A 26,129-nucleotide genomic window follows, 5' to 3' on the forward strand; every position below is an offset into this window, starting at 1 on the left:
TATTAATTCAGTGTGTTAAAGTGAAAAGACTTGGAAAGTTCAGTTTTTTTTTTTTTATGATAATTTTCTATTTGTGAATTGTGATTACTGTTGTTAATTAGTAAAACTCATTCTTTTTTCTACTCTTAATTTGTGAAGTGTAATTTTAAAAGAACATAAAATCATCTCTTATTAATGGAATAAATTGTATTTATTTTATATATTTTTCCAACAATATAAAGTATTTTAGTTTCCTACAAAATTATTTTAAGTTAATATTTTTATATATTTTATTTTTAATGATAAAATACTAAAACTAAAATAGTTTACTGAATAATAATTTGATTCAGTCAAAAAATTATTTTTTACTGAATAAAAATCATGCTATATATATGTATAATAAAAATTACTCATCACGATTAAAATACATATTTGACCTCTCAAAAAAATTATTATACTATTATAAATAAATTTCATTATTCACTATTATTACAAGTTACATTATTTTACTATTACAGATTTAATTATTCTAATAATTAATTCTTTAGTTGAAAAGTATATAAATTAATAAATACATACACATATAGAGCTTGTTTAGGTGAGCTTATAAGAAAAGATATTTTTTCGAGTTATTTTTTATTTTAAAGATCTTATGAAAAAATAAAAGTAATTTTATGTTTGGGTATCTCATGCAAAAAGATATTTTTATTTATCAATTATGTTTGGGTATAACAATCTAAAAGTAATTTTTTTGTTTATTTATTACATGAAAAACATCTTTTTTTTAAGGAAAAAAACTTTTTAAAAAAAGATGTAAATTACAACTTCTCAAAAAAGATGTCTTTTTATTTTTTTAGTGTTTTTATTGTTACTATTAAAAATTTGCCAAACACATTAAAAAATAAAAAAAGATATTTTTACAATAAAAAAAATTTTTTTTTATTAAAATAATGGCATCCAAACAAGTACATAATGAGCTAATTTTAATGTATATGAAAGTAGTTTTGTTATCCATCAAGAAACAAATACATATATATATATATATATATATATACATATATATATATATATTATTGTATGGTATTTTTCTAAAATAAGTTAAAAAAATGCATGACTTATTTTAATGATGAAGAAAAGAATGTTTAGATATCTATCAAGATTCAAGAAATTAAAAAGTAGTGTCATTTTATCAAGAAATAACGAACGATGATTTAATTTGTTTAACAGTTAAAAAAAATTATTTCTCATCCGTTCAACACTAGCACATAAAAAAAAAATCCAAAAATCTATAAATGGAGAAACATTTAAATTTATATAAAAGCAACCATCATATAACAAAATAAATCATACAAAATACTTAAAATATTAATATCTAAAACCTCATTAAAAAAACATACAAAACGAAATAAATGAACCTACTAAAGGAAAAAAAAAGCCAAAAGAACGATCAAAACGTTTAAAAACGACCATCCGACATTACATAAAAAAACATCCACAATCTAATACTCAACAAATATTCTATTTTCGACTAAAAAAAATTATTCTCCACATATAAACTATTTTACTATATAATTATATACAAGTTATTTTTTTCTAAATCACTCTCACGTGCGCGTCTTACGCACGCACATTTCACACGCCTCTTAATTTAACAGATTTCAATCAATGCACACACATTCTTTTTCTTCTCCTCCTCCTCCTCATTTTTCGTTATCATCGTCACCAACACCACCAACTCCTCTTCTTCCTTCTTCTTTTTTCATTGGAATTTCTCCTCCTCCTTCCTTTTTCTCCTTCTCCTCCTTATCTCGTTGTTGAAAATAATGAATAATTCAAGTTTAGATTATTAATTGAATCAAAATGAAATTGATTATTGTTTTGAATCCAATCAACTAGATAACGTGTGATTCGTTTTAAGTTAATTTTTTAGTTAGTAGTTTGTGATTCTGTAGGTGAATAATGTTTCATTGTTGATGGTTTGAGTTAAATGTAATGTAAAAGTTCTGCATCAAAGAAAATATTTTTCTGTATTTGTAGTAAATTTGGGTGTAACATGAAGACATTTGACTATATTCTATTTAAGAATTTTTGGTGTATGTGTGCTGATAAATTCTACATAATTCAAAACTCTTCTTCTTCATCCTCCTCATCTTCTGTTGCTTTTTCATCATCATCATCATCATCATCATCATCATCATCATCTTTTTTTTCTTATTCATCTTTTTTTCTTGTTTTATCTTCTCAAATTTCTTCTTGTTTTACTCTTTTAACAAGAATAAAAACAAAAAATCAAAGAAAAAAGAAGAAGAAACAAATAGTGGTACAAAATTACTTGGAAGATGATGAACTTATATTCGTTCAACTAAAAGAAAGAAAGAAATAAGGAAAAAAGAAGAAGAAAAAATGCAGCATTAGAGGAAATATTTTTCTGTATTTGCAGCAAATTTGGGTGTTACGAAGATATTTTGGTGTATTGTTTAAGAATTTTCTGTGCATATGTGCTGATAAGTTCTGCATAATTCAAAAAATTTTCTCTTCTGCCTCCCCATCTTCCACTGCTTCTTCTTTTTTTCATCATCTTCACCATCTTCTTCTTCTTTTTTTCTTATTCATCTTTTTCTTTTTGTTTTACCTTTTTAAATTTCTTCTTGTTTTATTCTCTCACCAACACCTCCTCCTCCTCCTCCTCCTCTTCCTCCTCTTCTTCCTCCTTCTTTTTTCATTGGAATTTCTTCTCCTCTTTCCTTTTCCTCCTTCTCCTCCATCATCAGTTATCTTGTTGTTGAAGATAATGAATAATTTAAGTTCAGATTGTCAATTAAACCAGAACGAATTGATTATTTTGAATCCAATCAAGTGGCTAAAGTGTGGTTCGATTCTAGTTAATGTTTTCGTTAATAGTTTATGATTTTGTAGGTGAATAATGTTATTTTTGTTTGTGAAAATTGTTCTTCATCGTTGATGGTTTGAATTGAATGTAATGTAAAAGTTCTGCATTAAAGAAAATAATTTTTTTATTTGGTTGTAACACGAAGATATTTGGGTGTATTGTTTAATAATTTTTTGTGTATGTGTACTAATAAGTTCTGCATAATTCAAAATTCTTCTTCTTCCTTCTCTTCATCTTCTATTACTTCTTCTTCTTCTTCTTGGAAAAAAAAATCAAACCAAAAAGAAAAAAATAGATAATGTTGCAAAATTAATAGAAAGAGAATGAGGAAAAAAAATGTAACAACAACAATAGTAATAAAAAAACGATGATGAAGATGAAATACGCGAAGAAAAAGGAGGAGAAACACAAAGAAGAAAGAAAAGAAGAAGGAAGAGGAGGAGGAGGAGAAACAACGCGAAGTGCGCTATGGAAACCGTTGAGTAGCGCGCATGTTAACACGCTTGTATGAGTGAGCGTCCTTTTTGTTGGGTTTGACCCAACTTGTATGACTTGTAAACTAAAATAACTTGTATGTGTAGCACGTCTGAAAAAAAAATATAAATACGTGCAAAATTTAAACCTAAAATCTAAAAAAAAAATTATTACACCCACGACTAACAAAAGCACATATCCAAAAAAAATAAAAAAAACCATCACCTTCGCATAATGACATTGAAAAAAAATTCAAAATACAATGAAAAACATCTAAAATACAACCGAAAAAATCCAAAATATAGCAAAAAAAAAAAATCCAACATGATTGCTTTAAAAATATATAAAACATGACTAAAAAGAACATTCAAAATACACACATTTCTATACCTATACAAAAGAACATCCAAGATTTTAAAAATTAGAAAAATACATGCTCATCGTATTGACAACCCACAATATTCGAACCCTCAACACTTTCTTCAATCCAAGAAAAATTCATTGAGAAATTGATTATATTTGATTCTGCTTCATTAGTTGATGAAGCTTTTGACGATGCAAAAACCACTCAAAGTTAATTGGAAAGCCGTGCGGTGATATAGGTAAGGTTGCGAGAACCAAATCAGTCATTAAATCAGTCGAATAACTGGTTTAATAGTTTAATAGTACAACTGGAATCGAATTGTAGTTGAACCGGTTTAATTAAATATATAATAATATTATAAAAAATTTAATATATTATTTTAAATATTTAAACTCAATGATTTTTAAGCTAATAAAATTTAAAATTTTACAATTTCACACAATAAATTGTCCATAACTTATTATTAAAAATTCATAAACAACTTCAAATATCAAAGTTTATAACCTAAAAAAAATTAAAATACATATAAATGACAAACACAAAATATTTTACCACCAAAAGAAACAACATTGAACAAACAAGTCTTCAACTAAACAAAGACACTACTCACAATAAAGTATTGCCAAGCTTGATCAGATTTTTGTAAAACCCAGTTAATTAATAGCTAATTAACCCATAAATGAGAATTTATTCTAGAAAGCCTAAAATGTGATTTTTACGGCTTAATATGATAGAGGAGATTGAGACGAGAATTCCGGTACCAATTTTATAGAATTCGGACCAAGATTGGACCGAACGGGCCAAACCGGGTCAACCGGACCCAAAGTGGGCCCTTGACCCAACATAACTAAACCAAAACCCTAGTTTTCAGAACTCTTTCTCCTCACAACACTCAAACTCACGCTGAAAATTAGAAGGAAGGGGGGAAGAACACTCTCTCAACTTCTATTTCTCACTTGATCTTCAAACCACCATAACTTTTGATCTAGAGCTCCGATTGCCGCACCGTTTGCGGCCACGCGTTCATCGTGAAGAGCTCTAAAAAACCCAAACATTCAATCTTGAGGTAAGCCATGTTTTGCTGTTCGAATTTCCAGCCTTATTTTCAAGTTTTATGAGCAAAAATGTTGAGACTTTGGGCTCTTCATGTTATAGGACCAACTCTCTTGAAAGAGAAGGTTAATCTTGTCTCCTTGGACCTTGGGTGTGGTAAGATTCTCAACCCTAGTGTAATTTGTTGTTCTATGATGTTTGGGTATTGAGATGTTGTGTATGGGTATGATGATTGTGGCTTAGGTTGTGTATGTGTGAATATTAGAGCTTGATTAGTGACTTTGAAAAGCTTGAAAAGGGCTTTGGTGGTGAAAAATCTGTTCTTGGAGGTGTTGAGGCCTTGAGAGCTTGAGGAAAAGTGGTTTGGAAGTGCTCCGGTTGGGCTTGGGAAATCGGCTAAGGTATGGTTTCGGTTTTTCGTATCTAATACGTAATGTGGTAGGAAATACTTAGGCTAGAGGCCCTAAGATAGACATTGAGTTGTTGGTGTTGTTGAATGGTTGATATATATGATGTGATCATATATGTGATGATGATTATTGATGCCTTAATGGTATGATGTATGAGAAATATGCATGTTGTGATATATGCTTGATGATTGGTTATGGTTGAATTGTGGGTTGAACCATGTTGATGGTGAGTATGATATTGATTGTGTACAATGATAATTTATTGGAATTGGTGTTGTTGAAAATTGGCATGAGGAAGAGTATGTGATATGTCAATGTGTTTGGGTTTGAACCACTTGGGTGAAGTGGGTTAAAATGATGGGATAGTGATTTTGGTGAATTGTGGTAAAGTATCAATGTGTGAGTTAAGAAGGCTTGATGTTGAATTTGATATATTTTGATTGATTTCAAAGAAAAGGGATGAAATTGGCATGTTTTGATTGATTTTGAAAAGAGTTGAAAATGGCTTGTTTTGCAAATGACACTCTGTGGTTTTGTATGAATAACATAGTTTTGGGACAAACTTTGACGGGACATAACTTGGACTACGGATCTCTGTTTTGTGCCAAATCTATTTAGAAATGAAATTGGATCCGGGATGTCCATGCCGTTCAAAGAACGGGTGAAAAACGATTTAAAATGAGAAAGTTATGTCCGTTGGAAGATTGGGGGTTGAATCTGTGAATTTTGCATCTTTTAACTTAGAAAATTTTTAGCAGAATGATCCCCTGCGCGTAGGCGCACTTGGCGCGTACGCGCCGTTCTTCTAGAAAGCGCCATCCACACGTGCGCGTGGTGTGCGTGGGCGCCCCGATGTGCTGCACCCAATGCCCAGCCATTTTCCAGAAAGTTGTGCCAGAACTGTGCCAGATTTGTGCCTGGGGCACGAGAGCACCCACGCGTACGCGTGGCTTGACTATTTTTCAATCCACGCGTTAGCGTGCATGACGCATACGCGTCGATGAGTTTTGTGGCCATCCACGTGTGCGCGTGGAGTGCACGTACGCGTGTCCCTGTTTTCATCCCAAAGTTGATTTTTGAGTTTTAAAAGCCAAATATCATACTTGTAAGCCTCCGATCTCACCATTTATGTCTTAAATCATTATGATATGCCTAGCAATGGGAAAAGGAGATAGGGGATTTGGTAACTTGCAAGTGAAGCAAGGGAAAAATGAATGATCAATGAGGATCAAGCATGATTATGTGAGATGCGGAGGATGGTGGTGGAAGTGCTTGTTATGCCATGGTCCGAAAGGCTGTAATTGTTAATAAAATGGCTGGTTATGGATTTAACCGTGAGTCAGATGGCTGGTTATGGATTTAACCGTGAGCCGGTTGGCTGGATTATTGCCGTGTGATGATTATGGCTAAGAATAAATGCATATATATGTTGTTGAATGAATTGTGAATGTTGCACTTCCATTATCAGAGATGAGAGTTTCCCTGGGAGAAAGCAGTGGCTAGCCACCACGTGCTCCAGGTTGAGACTTGAAGCTCTTTTGACCCTATATCGTCAGGGTGGTCGGGCACTGTGAAAGCCCCGGATGAGCTCAGCCCCATAAATATTCACCAGTGAGGGTGATGGATATGGATCATGATTATGATCAAGTTTATATTGAGTATAACTCGAGTTGGGGAGACACGACAGAGGGACAGTCCAATGGTTAGCTACCAGGACTTGTCGGGTTGGCTCTATAACCGACAGATGATATCATCAGCCACTAGGGACAGGCATTCATCATATGCATACTATATGAATTGTTGAGATTTCCTATTTGACTGCATATTACTTGCTAATTGTCTAAATGCCTTATCTGTTCCTATTTGTATACCTCTTGTTTGATATAATTATGTTTGCTATATTATACTCCTGCTGGTGGTTGGGAGGTCTGAAGGAATTGGAAAGGGAAGTATTAGTTAGACTGAAGGATCTTTAGCCATATGCCCTTTATGGTTTAGCTTGTTTATAAGCTTTGAATTATTTGGAGGAAGTTATAGGATTGCCTTCGGCTTTCCTCTATTATTATGTATTATATATGTGAAAGCTGTTACCATGCTGGGGACCTCTGGTTCTCACCCATGCGGATTTTGTGGTTTTCAGATGCAGGACGTGAGGTTTCTCGCTGAGGCCTGCTAGAGACTTCTGGATTAGCGAAGATCCTTTGTTCTTGGGAACTCTGTTTTAGTTTATATGTTTTGCTTAGATACTTTTATCTCCATTAAATAATACAAACTGTGATGACTCCTCTTATGGGAGATTTTGGAGAATAGGTTTCTGTATTTGTGTCCCTTTGGGTTTCCTTTGGGGTTTTCCTTACTTTATCATATGTATATATTGTTATGCTCGGACCGATTATCTTCGCAGCCGGATTTTGAGTCTTGATATTCCTGTTTTTGACACTCCTTTGTATATATATAATCTCGCGTTGGTTTATCCTTGGTTCGTTACGTTATCGATCGGAGTGCTGTGCTTTTCGAGTTGTGATTTTTGTTTACCCTTTTTTCTACAAAGGCTCCTAGTTATAATCAATCATTCATACTACTATACGTACTACATTTTTATTTTAGAGGTCGTAATACCTTGCCATCTCTGAATTATGACTTAAGCATAAGACTCTGTATGGTAGGGTGTTACATTATGGTATCAGAGCAGTTCGTTCCTGTAGAGCCTGAGGGATGGACTGACTATGCTTCTGTGCATTATCTGTGTGTGTGTTATGTGCTATTAGTATATCTGCTTGATATAATTGGCATAAACGTTCATGAGCATGCATTTGGGGCCTTGAAGTACTAGACTTCCGATATTGAGACTGATCAACTTAATATCGATTGTTTGGTGTGTATAGGAACCAGATGGTGCCTCGTGGACGCGGTAGAGGCCGTGGTAGGGGTCGTACTAATGCTCGTGCGTAGGAGAATAACCCTAATGACCCGGTGAACTTTATGACTGCGTTGGAGAATATGGCTGCTGCTATGCAAGCCACTGCTGAGGCTCTTGGTCAACAGATGAACAACCATGGTAATGATGGAGGTGGAGCTCAGGGCCCGATGACACTGGCAAACTTTTTGAAGGTTAATCCACCTAAGTTCAAGGGAACTGCTAGCCCGACTAAGGCTGATACATGGTTTCAGGCTATAGAGCGAGCACTGCAAGCACAAGTGGTACCTGAAGGACAGCGTGTCGAGTTTGCTACCTATATGCTCACCGGTGAAGCGTCGCATTGGTGGCAAGGAATCCGACGCCTCCTGCAGCAGGGCGATGATTATATCACCTGGGATGTCTTTCAAGAGGAGTTCTATAAGAAGTACTTTCCGACTTCTGCTAAGACGGCCAAGGAGCTTGAATTGTTACAGCTGAAGCAGGATACTATGTCTGTATCTGAGTATACTGACAAGTTTAAGGAGCTGTTCAGATTCTCTCGTATGTGCCTAGGGACTCCGGTGGAATATGAGGAATGGAAGTGTGTTAAGTATGAAGGAGGACTCCGGAGTGATATCTTCAGTTTAGTAGGACCAATGGAGATCAGGACTTTCTCCGAATTGGTGAACAAGTGTAGGGTTGCTGAAGAGTGTGTGAAAAGGGCAACCGCTGAGAAAGGGAGTCACAAAGGTTCATTTCCACATAACCGAGGGAAGAACTTTGCACCTAGAGGTCCGCCTTTCAAGAGGGGAAGCTCTTTCAAGAGGCCCAACAACAACAACTCCCAAGAAAAAAGGTATGGGAAGCAGCCTCAGAATGAGCAAGCTTGTACTAGGTGTGGGAGTCACCATCCGGGAGTCCCGTGCAAGGCCGGATAGGGGGTTGTGCTACAGTTGTGGAAAAGCGGGGCATAAAGCCGCCAACTGTCCAGAGAAGCAGAAACAAGGTGCTGGAAAGGCACAACAGACTGGTCGGGTGTTCACCACCTCAGCTTTAGGTGCTGAGGGATCTGAGACACTCATTAGAGGTAACTGTGAAATGGCTGGTCAAACTTTAAATGCTTTATTTGATTCGGGAGCATCACATTCATTCATTACATTTGAGAAAGCCCATGAGTTAGGATTGAAGATTGTAACCTTAGATTATGATCTAAGAGTGTATAACGCTACCCATGAAGCCATGGTGACTAGGCTAGGATGCCCGGAAGTTTCCTTTAGGTTCAAGCAGCGTGATTTTGTTCACAATTTAGTCTGCTTGCCGATGATCGGTCTTGATCTTATCTTGGGATTGGACTGGTTTTCTAAGAACCATATCCTGCTTGATTGTTCTACAAAGTCGGTGTACTTTATGCCGGAAGATACAGAAGGGTCGGTCGTGGTGAATAATTATTACTTGAATTCGATGATGGTGAACTGTTCTGGAACCGAATGTCAGGGTATCCTGTTGTTAACCGCGGGTGTTTCGGGTGATGATCAAAGGTTGGAATAGATTCCGGTTGTGTGTGAGTTTTCGGAAGTGTTTCCCGATGATATTGATGAGTTTCCACCTAACCGAGAGGTTGAGTTTGCTATTGAGTTGGTGCTCGGGGCGGGACCAATCTCAAGTGCTCCTTATAGGATGTCATCGTTAGAGATGAACGAGCTAAAGTCTCAGTTAGAGGATTTGTTGGGAAAGAATTTTATACGACCAAGTGTCTCTCCGTGGGGTGCGCCAGTGTTACTGGTAAAGAAGAAAGATGGGAGTATGCGGCTCTGTGTGGATTACAGGCAGCTGAACAAGGTCACAATAAATAATAAGTACCCATTGCCGAGAATTGATAATCTTATGGATCAGTTACAAGGAGCTGGAGTTTTCTCCAAGATCGATTTGCGATCCGGTTATCACCAGATAAGGGTGAGGGGTGAGGATATCCCTAAGACCGCTTTCAGGACTCGTTATGGTCATTACGAGTACACTGTAATGTCTTTTGGATTGACGAATGCTCCAGCAGTATTCATGGATTACATGAACAGAGTTTTCCGTCCGTTTCTGGATAAATTCGTTGTTGTCTTCATTAATGACATACTGATCTATTCCAAGACTGAGGAAGAGCATGCGGAACACTTGAGGACCGTGTTGCAGATTCTAAAGGAGTAGAAACTCTATGCAAAACTGTCTAAGTGTGAGTTTTGGAAGAGTGAGGTGAAGTTTTTGGGTCACGTAGTGAGTAAGAAGGGAATAGCCGTAGATCCAACTAAGGTGGAGGCTGTGATGGATTGGAAGCAACCAACCACAGTAACAGAGATAAGGGGTTTTCTGGGCTTAGCTGGCTATTACCGAAGGTTTATTAAGGGCTTTTCACAAATAGCTTTGCCAATGACAAAGTTAACCGGCAAAGACACTCCGTTTGTTTGGACTCCTGAGTGCGAGGAGAGCTTTTAGACATTGAAAAAAAAGTTGACCACTGCACCTGTGTTAGTGTTACCTGAGCCGAACGAGCCATTTGAGGTGTACTGTGATGCCTCATTGAAGGGTCTAGGGTGTGTGCTGATGCAGCATCATAATGTGGTGGCGTATGCCTCACGGCAGTTGAGGCCACATGAAGTTAATTACCCTACGCACGATTTGGAACTCGCTGCAGTTGTGTTTGCCTTGAAGGTGTGGAGGCATTATCTCTATGGGGTTAAGTTCCAAGTTTTCTCTGATCATAAGAGCTTGAAGTACCTATTTGATCAGAAAGAGCTTAATATGAGGCAGAGAAGGTTGATGGAATTGTTGAAGGACTACGACTTTGAGTTGAATTACCATCCGAAAAAGGCGAATGTAGTGGCGGATGCGTTAAGTCGGAAGTCATTACATGCAGCTTGGATGATGCTTCAAGAGGAGAAGTTGCTCAAGGGATTCGAGAGTCTGAAAATTAGTGCTCGAGAAGTATCCGGAACTTTTTGTTTGAGCCGATTAGAAATCTCAAGTGACTTTAAGTCTGAACTCCTAAAGGCTCATCAAAATGATGAAGCGTTATGAAAGGTGTTACCGGCTATTGAGCAAGGAAAACAGTGGAGAGTATCGGAAGAAAAAGATGGGTTATGGAGATTTAAGGGTAGGATCATTGTGCCGGATTTTGGCACTTTGAGGCAAGATATTTTAAAGGAGGCACACAAAAGCGGATTCTCCATTCACCCGGGAAGTATTAAGATGTACCATGATTTAAAAGCGATGTTTTGGTGGCCGGGTATGAAGAATGATGTGGCGGAATATGTTTCAAAGTGCTTAACTTGTCAAAAGGTAAAGATTGAACATCAAAGACCTTCCGGGATGTTGCAACCTTTAGAGATTCCACAATGGAAGTGGGAAAGTATTGCAATGGACTTTGTGTCAGGATTGCCAAGGACTAGGGCTGGTTTTGATGCTATCTGGGTGATTGTGGACCGACTGACGAAGTCAGCTCACTTTTTACCCATTCGGATGACTTACACCCTTGAGGAGCTAGCACGGTTGTACATAAAGGAGATCGTGAGACTTCATGGTGTACCTGCTACTATAATCTCTGATAGAGATTCTCGTTTCACTTCAAGGTTTTGGGGTGCATTTCAGAAGGCTTTTGGAACCCGATTAAGCTTGAGCACGGCTTACCATCCTCAAACAGATGGTCAATCCGAGAGGACGATCCAAACACTAGAGGATATGTTGAGAGCTTGTGTTTTGGACCAACCGGCGAATTGGGATCAGTATATGCCATTAATGGAGTTTGCATACAATAATAGTTATCATGCGAGCATTGGAATGGCTCCGTATGAGGCCTTATATGGGAGAAAATGTCAATCTCCACTATGTTGGTATGAAGCTGGAGAGAAAAGCTTGTTGGGGCCGAAAATGATAGCTGAGACCACTGAACAACTCAAGAAAATCTGAGATATGATGCTTACGGCGCAGAGCCGTCAAAAGAGTTACGCCGATCAGAGGCAGAAGCCCTTAGAATTTGAGGAAGGAGACCATGTTTTCCTTAAGGTTACTCCGACCACGGGAGTAGGTAGGGCGATTAAAGCAAAGAAGTTGAATCCTCGATACATTGGTCCATTTCAGATCCTGGAGAGGATTGGACCGGTGGCGTATCAGATGGCTCTACCACCACACCTTTCGAACCTGCACGACGTATTTCACATGTCACAGCTTCGGAAGTACACTCCTGATGCTAGCCATGTGTTGGAACCTGAATCGGTTCAGGTTAAGAGAAGATTTAACGCTTCCAGTGGCTCCAGTCAGAATTAATGATACTAGTATCAAATGGTTACGTGGAAAAGAAGTTTCATTAGTCAAAGTGGCATGGAGTCGAGGCGGTGTTGAGGAACACACTTGGGAACTTGAGTCGGAGATGCGAACGGATTATCCGCACTTATTCTCAGGTAATTGTATTTGAATTTTGTGGGCAAAATTCCTAATTAGGTGGGTAGAATGTAAAATCCGGTTAATTAACGGCTAATTAACCCATAAATGAGAATTTATTCTAGAAAGCCTAAAATGTGATTTTTAGGGCTTAATATGATAGAGGAGATTGAAAAGAGAATTTCGGTACCAATTTTATAGAATTCGGACCAAGATTGGACCGAACGGGCCAAACCGGACCCAAAGTGGGCCCTTGGCCCAACATAACTAAACCAAAACCCTAGTTTTCAGCACTCTCTCTCCTCACAACACTCAAACTCACACTGAAAATTAGAAGGAAGGGGAGAAGAACACTCTCTCAACTTCTATCTCTCACTTGATCTTCAAACCACCATAACTTTTTATCTAGAGCTCTGATTGCCGCACTGTTTGTGGCCATGCGTTCACCGCGGAGAGCTCTAGAAAACCCATACAATTAATCTTGAGGTAAGCTACGTTTTGCTCTTCGAATTTCCAGCCTTATTTTCGAGTTTTATGAGCAAAAATGTTGAGACTTTGGGCTCTTTGATGTTATAGGACCCAACTCTCTTGAAGGAGAAGGTTAATCTTGTCTCCTTAGACCTTGGGTGTGGTAAGATTCTCAACCCTAGTGTAGTTTGTTGTTCTATGATGTTTGGGTATTGAGATGTTGTGTATGGGTATGATGATTGTGGCTTAGGTTGTGTATGTGTGAATATTGGAGCTTGATTAGTGACTTTGAAAAGCTTGAAAAGGGCTTTGGTGGTGAAAAATCTGTTCTTGGAGGTGTTGAGGCCTTGAGAGCTTGAGGAAAAGTGGTTTGGAAGTGCTCCGGTTGGGCTTGGGAAATCGGCTAAGGTATGGTTTCGGTTTTTCGTATCTAATACGTAATGTGGTAGGAAATACTTAGGCTAGAGGCCCTAAGATAGACATTGAATTGTTGGTGTTGTTGAATGGTTGATATATATGATGTGATCATATATGTGATGATGATTATTGATGCCTTAATGGTATGATGTATGAGAAATATGCATGTTGTGATATATGCTTGATGATTGGTTATGGTTGAATTGTGGGTTGAACCATGTTGATGGTGAGTATGATATTGATTGTGTACAATGATAATTTATTGGAATTGGTGTTGTTGAAAATTGGCATGAGGAAGAGTATGTGATATGTCAATGTGTTTGGGTTTGAACCACTTGGGTGAAGTGTGTTAAAATGATGGGATAGTGATTTTGGTGAATTGTGGTAAAGTGTCAATGTGTGAGTTGAGGAGGCTTGATGTTGAATTTGATATATTTTGATTGATTTCAAAGAAAAGGGATGAAATTGGCATGTTTTGATTGATTTTGAAAAGAGTTGAAAATGGCTTGTTTTGCAAATGGCACTTTATGGTTTTGTATGAAAAACATGGTTTTTGGGCATACTTTGATGGGACATAACTTGGACTACGGATCTCTGTTTTGTGACAAATCTGTTTAGAAATGAAATTGGATCCGGGATGTCCATGCCGTTCGAAGAACGGGTGAAAAATGATTTAAAATGAGAAAGTTATGTCCGTTGGAAGATTGGGGGTTGAATCTGTGAATTCTGTAGCTTTTAACTTAGAAAATTTTTAGCAGAATAACCCCCTGCGCGTAGGCGCACTTGGCGCGTACGCGCCGTTCTTCTAGAAGCACCATCCACGCGTGCGCGTGGTGAGCGTGGGCGCGCCAATGTGCTGCACCCAATGCCCAGCCATTTTCCAGAAAGTTGTGCCAGAACTGTGCCAGATTTGTGCCTGGGGCACGAGAGCACTGGTGCACGAAATTGTGATCAATACTTTTCACAAATCAAATAATCCCCGGTAATGAATCCAAAAACTTGGTGTTCAATACCATGGCATAAACACAACTTCGCACAACTAACCAGCAAGTGTACTGGGCCGTCCAAGTAATAAACCTTACGCGAGTAAGGGTCGATCCCACAGAGATTGTTGGTATGAAGCAAGCTATGGTCACCTTGTAAATCTTAGTCAGGCAAACTCAAATGGGTATGGTGATATGCGAATAAAACATAAAGATAAAGATAGAGATACTTATGTAATTCATTGGTAGGAATTTCAGATAAGCGTATGAAGATGTCTTCCCTTCCGTCTCTCTGCTTTCCTACTATCTTCATCCAATCCTTCTTACTCCTTTCCATGGCAAGCTTAAGCAAGGGTTTCACCGTTGTCAGCGGCTACCTCCCATCCTCTCAGTGGAAATGTTCAACGCACCCTGTCACAGCACGGCTATCCATCTGTCGGTTCTCGATCAGGCTGGAATAGAATCCAGTGATTCTTTTGCGTCTGTCACTAACGCCCCGCCCTCAGGAGTTTGAAGCACGTCACAGTCATTCAATCATTGAATCCTACTCAGAATACCACAGACAAGGTTAGACCTTCCGGATTCTCTTGAATGCCGCCATCAGTTCTAGCCTATACCACAAAGATTCCGGTTAAAGAATCCAAGAGATATTCACCCAATCGAAGGTAGAACGGAGGTGGTTGTCAGTCACACGTTCATAGGTGAGAATGATGATGAGTGTCACGGATCATCACATTCATCAAGTTGAAGAACAAGTGATATCTTAGAACAAGAACAAGCGGAATTGAATAGAAGAACAATAGTAATTGCATTAATACTCGAGGTACAGCAGAGCTCCACACCTTAATCTATGGTGTGTAGAAACTCCACCGTTGAAAATACATAAGAACAAGGTCTAGGCATGGCCGAATGGCCAGCCTCCCAGTGATCTAAGATAGCATAAGAACAAAGGTAGCTACCCAGATGTCTCAATACAATAGTAAAAGGTCCTACTTATAGAAAACTAGTAGCCTAAGGTTTACAGAGATGAGTAAATGACATAAAAATCCACTTACGGGCCCTCTTGGTGTGTGCTTGGGCTGAGCAATGAAGCATTTTCGTGTAGAGACTCCTCTTGGAGTTAAACGCCAGCTTTTATGCCAGTTTGGGCGTTTAACTCCCATTTTGGTGCCAGTTCCGGCGTTTAACGCTGGGATTTCTGAGGGTGACATTGTACGCCGATTTGGGCCATCAAATCTTGGGCAAAGTATGGACTATTATATATTGCTGGAAAGCCCAGGATGTCTACTTTCCAACGCCGTTGAGAGCGCGCCAATTGGGCTTCTGTAGCTCCAGAAAATCCACTTCGAGTGCAGGGAGGTCAGAATCCAACAGCATCTGCAGTCCTTTTTAGTCTCTGAATCAGATTTTTGCTCAGGTCCCTCAATTTCAGCCAGAAAATACCTGAAATCACAGAAAAATACACAAACTCATAGTAAAGTCCAAAAAAGTGAATTTTAACTAAAAACTAATAAAAATATACTAAAAACTAACTAGATCATACTAAAAACATACTAAAAACAATGCCAAAAAGCGTACAAATTATCCGCTCATCACAACACCAAACTTAAATTGTTGCTTGTCCTCAAGCAACTGAAAATCAAATAAGATAAAAAGAAGAGAATATGCAATGAATTCCAAAAACATCTATGAAGATCAGTATTAATTAGATGAGCGGGGCTTTTAGCTTTTTGCCTCTGAATAGTTTTGGCATCTCACTCTATCCTTTGAAATTCAGAATGGTTGGCTTCTTTAGGAACTTAGAATCCAGATAGTGTTATTGATTCTCCTAGTAAAGTATGATGATTCTTGAACATAGCTACTTATTGAGTCTTGGCCGTGGCCCAAAGCACTCTGTCTTCCTGTATTACCACCGGATACATACATGCCACAGACACATAATTGGGTGAACCTTTTCAGATTGTGACTCAGCTTTGCTAGAGTCCCCAATTAGAGGTGTCCAGGGTTCATAAGCACACTCTCTTTGCCTTGGATCACAACCTTATTTCTTTTCTTTTTCTTTCTTTTTCTTTTTTTTTTCGAATATTTTTTTTCATTGCTTTTTCTTGCTTCAAGAATCATTTTTATGATTTTTCAGATCCTCAGTAACATGTCTCCTTTTTCATCATTCTTTCAAGAGCCAACATTCATGAACCACAAATTCAAAAGACATATGCACTGTTTAAGCATACATTCAGAGAACAAAAGTATTGCCACCACATCAAAATAATCAAACTGTTATAAAATTCAAAATTCATGCAATTCTTTTCTTTTTCAATTAAGAACATTTTTCATTCAAGAAAGGTGATGGATTCATAGGACATTCATAACTTTAAGGCATAGACACTAAGACACTAATGATCACAAGACACAAACACAAACATAAGCACTAAAATTCGAAAAACAGGAAAATAAAGAACAAGGAAATTAAAGAACGGGTCCACCTTAGTGATGGCGGCTCTTTCTTCCTCTTGAAGATCCTATGGAGTGCTTGAGCTCCTCAATGTCTCTTCCTTGTCTTTGTTGCTCCTTTCTCATGATTCTTTGATCTTCTCTAATTTCATGGAGGATGATGGAGTGTTCTTGATGCTCCACCCTTAGTTGTCCCATGTTGGAACTCAATTCTCCTAGGGAGGTGTTTAGTTGCTCCCAATAGTTTTGTGGAGGAAAGTGCATCCCCTGAGGTATCTCAGGGATCTCATGATGAGTGGGGTCTCTTGTGTGCTCCATCCTCTTCTTAGTGATGGGTTTGTCCTCATCAATAGGGATGTCTCCCTCTATGTCAACTCCACCCGAATAACAGAGGTGACAAATGAGATGAGGAAAGGCTAACCTTCCCAAGGTAGAAGACTTGTCCGCCACCTTATAAAGTTCTTGAGATATAACCTCATGAACTTCTATTTCTTCTCCAATCATGATGCTATGAATCATGATAGCCCGGTCTATAGTAACTTCGGACCGGTTGCTAGTGGGAATGATTGAGCGTTGGATAAACTCCAACCATCCTCTAGCCACGGGTTTGAGGTCATGCCTTCTCAATTGAACCGGCTTCCCTCTTGAATCTCTCTTCCATTGGGCGCCCTCTTCACAAATAACTGTGAGGACTTGGTCCAACCTTTGATCAAAGTTGACCCTTCTAGTGTAAGGATGTTCATCTCCTTGCATCATGGGCAAATTGAATGCCAACCTTACACTTTCCGGACTAAAATCCAAGTATTTCCCCCGAACCATAGTAAGATAATTCTTTGGATCCGGGTTCACACTTTGATCATGGTTCTTGGTGATCCATGCATTGGCATAGAACTCTTGAACCATTAAGATTCCGACTTGTTGAATGGGGTTGGTAAGAACTTTCCAACCTCTTCTTCGGATCTCATGTCGGATCTCCGGATATTCACCCTTTTTGAGTGAAAAAGGGACCTTGGGGATCACCTTCTTCAAGGCCACAACTTCATAGAAGTGGTCTTGATGCACCCTTGAGATGAATCTTTCCATCTCCCATGACTCGGAGGTGGAAGCTTTTGCCTTCCCTTTCCTCTTTCTAGAGGTTTCTCCGGCCTTGGATGCCATAAATGGTTATGGAAAAACAAAAAGCAATGCTTTTATCACACCAAACTTAAAATATTTGCTCGTCCTCGAGCAAAAGAAGAAAGAAGAGAGTAGAAGAAGAAGAAATGAGGAAGAAGGGAATGGCTTTGTGTTCGGCCAAAAGGGGGAGAAGTGGTGTTTAGGTTGTGTGAAAATGAAGGAGTGAAGATGGGTTTATATAGGAGAGGGGGAAGGGTAGGGTTCGGTCAATTGAGGGTGGGTTTGGGTGGGAAAGTGGTTTGAATTTGAATGGTGAGGTAGGTGGGGTTTTATGAAGGATGGATGTGAGTGGTGAAGAGAAAGATGGGATTTGATAGGTGAAGGGTTTTTGGGGAAGAGGTGTTGAGGTGATTGGTGAATGGGTGAAGAAGAGAGAGAGTGGTGGGGTAGGTAGGGATCCTGTGGGGTCCACAGATCCTGAGGTGTCAAGGAAAAGTCATCCCTGCACCAAATGGCATGCAAAAATGCGTTTTTAGCCATTTCTGGCGTTAAACGCCGGGCTGGTGCCCATTTCTGGCGTTTAACGCCAGCTTCTTGCCCTTTTCTGGCGTTTAACGCCAGTCTGGTGCCCCTTTCTGGCGTTAAACGCCCAGAATGGTGCCAGACTGGGCGTTAAACGCCCATCTGCTAGCCTTACTGGCGTTTAAACGCCAGTGCGCTCTCCTCCAGGGTGTGCTATTTTTCTTTCTGTTTTTGCTTTTTTCATTGATTTTGTGACTTCTCATGATCATCAACCTACAAAAAATATAAAATAACAAAAGAGAATAGATAAAATATAACATTGGGTTGCCTCCCAACAAGCGCTTCTTTAATGTCATTAGCTTGACAGAGGACTCTCATGGAGCCTCAGAAATGCTCAGAGCTATGTTGGAACCTCCCAACACCAAACTTAGAGTTTGAATGTGGGGGTTCAACACCAAACTTAGAAGTTGGTTGTGGCCTCCCAACACCAAACTTAGAGTTTGACTGTGGGGGCTCTGTTTGGCTCTGTTTTGAGAGAAGCTCTTCATGCTTCCTCTCCATGGTGACAGAGGGATATCCTTGAGCCTTAAACACAAAGGATTCTTCATCCATTTGAATGATCAATTCTCCTCTATCAACATCAATCACAGCCCTTGCTGTGGCTAGGAAGGGTTTGCCAAGGATGATGGTTTCATCCATGCACTTCCCAGTCTCTAGGACTATGAAATCAGCAGGGATGTAATGGTCTTCAACTTTTACCAGAACATCCTCTACAAGTCCATAGGCTAGTTTTCTTGAATTGTCTGCCATCTCTAGTGAGATTTTTGCAGCTTGCACCTCAAAGATCCCTAACTTCTCCATTACAGAGAGAGGCATGAGGTTTACACTTGACCCTAAGTCACACAAGGCCTTCTTGAAGGTCATGGTGCCTATGGTACAAGGTATTGAAAACTTCCCAGGATCCTGTCTCTTTTGAGGCAGTTTCTGCCTAGACAAGTCATCCAGTTCTTTGGTGAGCAAAGGGGGTTCATCCTCCCAAGTCTCATTTCCAAATAACTTGTCATTTAGCTTCATGATTGCTCCAAGGTATTTAGCAACTTGCTCTTCAGTGACATACTCATCCTCTTCAGAGGAAGAATACTCATCAGAGCTCATGAATGGCAGAAGTAAGTCCAAGGGAATCTCTATGGTCTCATTTTGAGCCTCAGATTCCCATGGTTCCTCATTGGGGAACTCATTGGAGGCCAGTGGACGTCCATTGAGGTCTTCCTCAGTGGCGTTCACTGCCTCTCCTTCCTCCCAAAATTCGGCCATGTTGATGGCCTTGCACTCTCCTTTTGGATTTTCTTCTGTATTGCTTGGGAGAGTACTAGGAGGGAGTTCAGTAATTCTCTTGCTCAGCTGACCCACTTGTGCCTCCAAGTTTCTAATGGAGGACCTTGTTTCAGTCATGAAACTTTGAGTGGTTTTGATTAGATCAGAGACCATGGTTGCTAAGTCAGAGGTATTCTGCTTAGAACTCTCTGTCTGTTGCTGAGAAGATGATGGAAAAGGCTTGCTATTGCTAAACCTGTTTCTTCCACCATTATTATTGTTGAAACCTTGTTGAGGTCTCTGTTGATCCTTCCATGAGAAATTTGGATGATTTCTCCATGAAGGATTATAGGTGTTTCCATAGGATTCTCCCATGTAATTCACCTCTTCCATTGAAGGGTTCTCAGTATCATAGGCTTCTTCCTCAGATGAAGCTTCTTTAGTACTGCTTGGTGCATTTTGCATTCCAGACAGACTTTGAGAAATCATATTGACTTGTTGAGTCAATATTTTGTTCTGAGCCAATATGGCATTCAGAGTGTCAATCTCAAGAACTCCTTTCTTCTGACTAGTCCCATTGTTCACAGGATTCCTTTCAGAAGTGTACATGAATTGGTTATTTGCAACCATTTCAATCAGCTCTTGAGCTTCTGTAGGCGTCTTCTTCAGATGAAGAGAGCCTCCAGCAGAGCTATCCAAGGACATTTTGGATAGTTCAGAGAGACCATCATAGAAAATACCTATGATGCTCCATTCAGAAAGCATATCAGAAGGACACTTTCTGATTAATTGTTTGTATCTTTCCCAAGCTTCATAGAGGGATTCTCCTTCCTTCTGTCTGAAGGTTTGGACTTCCACTCTAAGCTTACTCAATTTTTGAGGTGGAAAGAACTTTGCCAAGAAGGCATTGACTAGCTTTTCCCAAGAGTCCAGGCTTTCTTTAGGTTAAGAGTCCAACCATGTCCTAGCTCTGTCTCTTACAGCAAAAGGGAATAGCATAAGTCTGTAGACCTCAGGGTCAACCCCATTAGTCTTGACAGTGTCATAGATTTGCAAGAATTCAGCTAAAAACTGATGAGGATCTTCCAATGGAAGTCCATGGAACTTGCAATTCTGTTGCATTAGAGAAACTAATTGAGGCTTAAGCTCAAAGTTGTTTGCTCTAATGGCAGGGATAGAGATGTTTCTCCCATAAAAGTCGGGAGTAGGTGCAGTAAAGTCACCCGGCACCTTCCTTGCATTGTTGGCATTGTTGTTGTTTTCGGCTGCCATGGGTTCTTCTTCTTTGAAGATTTCTGTTAGGTCCTCTACAGAGAGTTGTGCTTTGGCTTCTCTTAGCTTTCTCTTCAAGGTCCTTTCAGGTTCAGGATCAGCCTCAACAAGAATGCTTTTGTCTTTGCTCCTGCTCATAAGAAAGAGAAGGGAACAAGAAAATGTGGAATCCTCTATGTCACAGTATAGAGATTCCTTTAGGTGTCAGAGGAAAAGAAAAGTAGAAGACAGAAGTAGAAAATTTGAACTTATCAAAGGAGATGGAGTTCGAATTTTGCATTAAGGAATAGTGTTAGTCCATAAATAGAAGGATGTGAGAAGAAGGGAATTAATTTTCGAAAATTGAGTGAAAGATTTTGAAAATATTTTTGAAAAACACTAATTGATTTTCGAAAATGAAAGTGGACAAGAAATCAAGTGATTTATGAAAAAGAATTTGAAATTAGAAATAAAAAAGATTTGATTGAAAGTTATTTTGAAAAAGATGTGGTTAAGAAGATATGATTGGTTTTAAAAAGATGTGATTGAAAAGATATGATTTGAAAAACATTTTAAAATTTGATTTTGAAAATTAATGACTTGGCTATCAAGAAAAGATATGATTCGAACATTAAACCTTTCTCAACAGAAAAGGCAACATACTTGAAATGTTGAATCAAATCATTAATTGATAGCAAGTATCTTTGAAAATAGAAAGAAATTGAATTTGAAAAAGGTTTGATTGAAAAGATTGATTTGAAAAAGATTTGATTTTGAAAAGATTTTGAAAACTTGAAAAAAATTTGCATTGAAAACAAAATCTTCCCCCTTGTGCCATCCTGGCGTTAAACGCCCAGAATGGTGCACATTCTGGCGTTTAACGCCCAAAATGCTACCCTTTTGGGCGTTAAACGCCCAACCAGGTACCCTGGCTGGCGTTTAAACGCCAATCTGTCCTTCTTCACTGGGCGTTTTGAACGGCCAGCTTTTTCTGTGCAATTCCTCTGCTGTATGTTCTGAATCTTCATTTCTCTGTATTATTGACTTGAAAAGACACAAATTAAAAATATTTTTGGATTTTTACTAATGAAGAATAATCAAAATGCAACTAAAATCAAATAACAATGCATGCAAGACACCAAACTTAGCAGTTTGTATACTACTGACACTAATGCATATGAGACACATAAACACTCAAGTCAAGAGAATTCAAAGACCATAGTAAGAAATCATCAAGAATTACTTGAAGATCCTTAAGACACATGAATGAATGTATACAATTGACACCAAACTTAAAATGTGACACTAGACTCAAACAAGAAATATTTTTGGATTTTATGATTTTAAAATTTTTTTTGGATTTTTCGAAAATTAAGTGGAAAAAGAAAATAAAGATATCAAAATTCTTAATGAGAATTCCAGGAATCATGCAATGTTTAGTCTAAAGCTTCAGTCTAAAGGAATTAGACATGGCTAGCCAAGCTTCAGCAGAACATTTCATTCAAGAGCTAAATTGATGAAGATCAATCAGCTTTGGTGATGATAAGAACATCACCTTGAAACACTAGAATTCATTCTTAAGAACTCTGAAGAAAAATACCTAATCTAAGCAACAAGATGAACCGTCAGTTGTCCATACTCGAACAATCCCCGGCAACGGCGCCAAAAACTTGGTGCACGAAATTGTGATCAATACTTTTCACAAATCAAATAATCCCCGGTAATGAATCCAAAAACTTGGTGTTCAATACCATGGCATAAACACAACTTCGCACAACTAACCAGCAAGTGTACTGGGTCGTCCAAGTAATAAACCTTACGCGAGTAAGGGTCGATCCCACAGAGATTGTTGGTATGAAGCAAGCTATGGTCACCTTGTAAATCTTAGTCAGGCAAACTCAAATGGGTATGGTGATATGCGAATAAAACATAAAGATAAAGATAGAGATACTTATGTAATTCATTGGTAGGAATTTCAGATAAGCATATGAAGATGCCTTCCCTTCCGTCTCTCTGCTTTCCTACTGTCTTCATCCAATCCTTCTTACTCCTTTCCATGGCAAGCTTAAGCAAGGGTTTCACCGTTGTAAGTGGCTACCTCCCATCCTCTCAGTGGAAATGTTCAACGCATCCTGTCACGGCACGGCTATCCATCTGTCGGTTCTCGATCAGGCCGGAATAGAATCCAGTGATTCTTTTGCGTCTGTCACTAACGCCCCGCCCTCAGGAGTTTGAAGCACGTCACAGTCATTCAATCATTGAATCCTACTCAGAATACCACAGACAAGGTTAGACCTTCCGGATTCTCTTGAATGCCGCCATCAGTTCTAGCCTATACCACGAAGATTCCGGTTAAAGAATCCAAGAGATATTCACCCAATCGAAGGTAGAACGGAGGTGGTTGTCAGTCACACGTTCATAGGTGAGAATGATGATGAGTGTCACGGATCATCACATTCATCAAGTTGAAGAACAAGTGATATCTTAGAACAAGAACAAGCGGAATTGAATAGAAGAACAATAGTAATTGCATTAATACTCGAGGTACAGCAGAGCTCCACACCTTAATCTATGGTGTGTAGAAACTCCACCGTTGAAAATACATAAGAACAAGGTCTAGGCATGGCCGAATGGCCAGCCTCCCAGTGATCTAAGATAGCATAAGAACAAAGGTAGCTACCCAGATGTCTCAATACAATAGTAAAAGGTCCTACTTATAGAAAACTAGTAGCCTAAGGTTTACAGAGATGAGTAAATGACATAAAAATCCACTTCCGGGCCCTCTTGGTATGTGCTTGGGCTGAGCAATGAAGCATTTTCGTGTAGAGACTCCTCTTGGAGTTAAACGCCAGCTTTTATGCCAGTTTGGGCGTTTAACTCCCATTTTGGTGCCAGTTCCGGCGTTTAATGCTGGGATTTCTGAGGGTGACTTTGTACGCCGGTTTGGGCCATCAAATCTTGGGCAAAGTATGGACTATCATATATTTCTGGAAAGCCCAGGATGTCTACTTTCCAACACCATTGAGAGCGCGCCAATTGGGCTTCTGTAGCTCCAGAAAATCCACTTCGAGTGCAGGGAGGTCAGAATCCAACAGCATCTGCAGTCCTTTTTAGTCTCTGAATCAGATTTTTGCTCAGGTCCCTCAATTTCAGCCAGAAAATACCTGAAATAAAAAAAAACACACAAACTCATAGTAATGTCCAGAAAAGTAAATTTTAACTAAAAACTAATAAAAATATACTAAAAACTAACTAGATCATACTAAAAACATACTAAAAACAATGCCAAAAAGCGTACAAATTATCCGCTCATCAAGCACCCACGCGTACGCGTCGCTTGACTATTTTTCAATCCACGCGTTAGCGTGCGTGACGCATACGCGTCGATGAGTTTTGTGGCCATCCACGCGTGCGCGTGGAGTGCGCGTACGCGTGGCCCTATTTTCATCCCAAAGTTGATTTTTGAGTTTTAAAAGCCAAATCTCATACTTCTAAGCCTCCGATCTCACCATTTATGTCTTAAATCATTATGATATGCCTAGCAATGGGAAAAGGAGATAGGGGATGTGGTAACTTGCAAGTGAAGCAAGGGAAAAATGAATGATCAATGAGGATCAAGCATGATTATGTGAGATGCGGAGGATGGTGGTGGAAGTGCTTGTTATGCCATGGGCCGAAAGGCCGTAATTGTTAATGAAATGGCTAGTTATGGATTTAACCGTGAGCCGGATGGTTGGTTATGGATTTAACCGTGAGCCGGATGGCTGGATTATTGCCGTGTTTGGGCGGAGCCATGATTATGGCTAAGAATAAATGCATATATATGCTGTTGAATGAATTGTGAATGTTGCACTTCCATTATCAGAGATGAGAGTTTCCCTGGGAGAAAGCAGTGGCTAGCCACCACGTGCTCCAGGTTGAGACTTGAAGCTCTTTTGACCCTATGTCGTCAGGGTGGCCGGGCACTGTGAAAGCCCCGGATGAGCTCACCCCCCATAAATATTCACCAGTGAGGGTGATGGATATGGATCATGATTATGATCAAGTTTATATTAAGTATAACTCGAGTTGGGGAGACACGACAGAGGGACAGTCCAATGGTTAGCTACCAGGACTTGTCGGGTTGGCTCTATAACCGACAGATGATATCATCAGCCACTAGGGACAGGCATTCATCATATGCATACTATATGAATTGTTGAGATTGCCTATTTGACTGCATATTACTTGCTAATTGTCTAAATGCCTTATCTGTTCCTATTTGTATACCTCTTGTTTGATATAATTGTGTTTGCTACATTATACTCCTGCTGGTGGTTGGGAGGTCTGAAGGAATTGGAAAGGAAAGTATTAGTTAGACTGAAGGATCTTTAACCATATGCCCTTTATGATTTAGCTTGTTTATAAGCTTTGAATTATCTGGAGGAAGTCATAGGATTGCCTTCGGCTTTCCTCTATTATTATGTATTATATATGTGGAAGCTGTTACCATGTTGGGACCTCTGGTTCTCACCCATGCGAATTTTGTGGTTTTCAGATGCAAGACGTGAGGTTTCTCGCTGAGGCCTGCTGGAGACTTTTGGATTAGCGAAGATCCTTTGTTCTTGGGAACTCTGTTTTAGTTTATATGTTTTTCTTAGATACTTTTATCTCCATTAAATAATACAAACTGTGATGACTCCTCTTATGGGAGATTTTGGAGAATAGGTTTCTGTATTTGTGTCCCTTTGGGTTTCCTTTGGGGTTTTCCTTACTTTATCATATGTATATATTGCTATGCTCGAACCGGTTATCTTCGCAGCCGGATTTTGAGTCTTGATATTCCTGTTTTTGACACTCCTTTGTATATATATATAATCTCGCATTGGTTTATCCTTGGTTCGTTACGTTATCGATCGGAGTGCTGCGCTTTTCGAGTTGCGATTTTCGTTTACCCCTTTTTCTACAAAGGCTCCTAGTTATAATCAATCATTCATACTACTATACGTACTAAATTTTTATTTTAGAGGTCGTAATATCTTGCCATCTCTGAATTATGACTTAAGCATAAGACTCTGTATGGTAGGGTGTTACAATTTTTCTCGAGAGCTTTGTCTTGTAGCTGTTGATCACTTTG

General features: G+C 39.0%; 1 non-coding gene across 1 annotated transcript; it reads left to right on the forward strand.

Moving 5' to 3' along the window:
* The first annotated feature begins 20,521 nt into the window (after positions 1-20,521).
* On the forward strand, positions 20,522-20,629 carry LOC112704503 (small nucleolar RNA R71). Its single transcript, XR_003155126.1, has one exon. It is a non-coding gene; the product is annotated as a small nucleolar RNA R71 (small nucleolar RNA).
* The last annotated feature ends 5,500 nt before the right edge of the window (positions 20,630-26,129 follow it).

The sequence above is a fragment of the Arachis hypogaea genome, chromosome 7 (assembly GCF_003086295.3).
Source record: "Arachis hypogaea cultivar Tifrunner chromosome 7, arahy.Tifrunner.gnm2.J5K5, whole genome shotgun sequence".
NCBI lineage: Eukaryota > Viridiplantae > Streptophyta > Magnoliopsida > Fabales > Fabaceae > Arachis > Arachis hypogaea.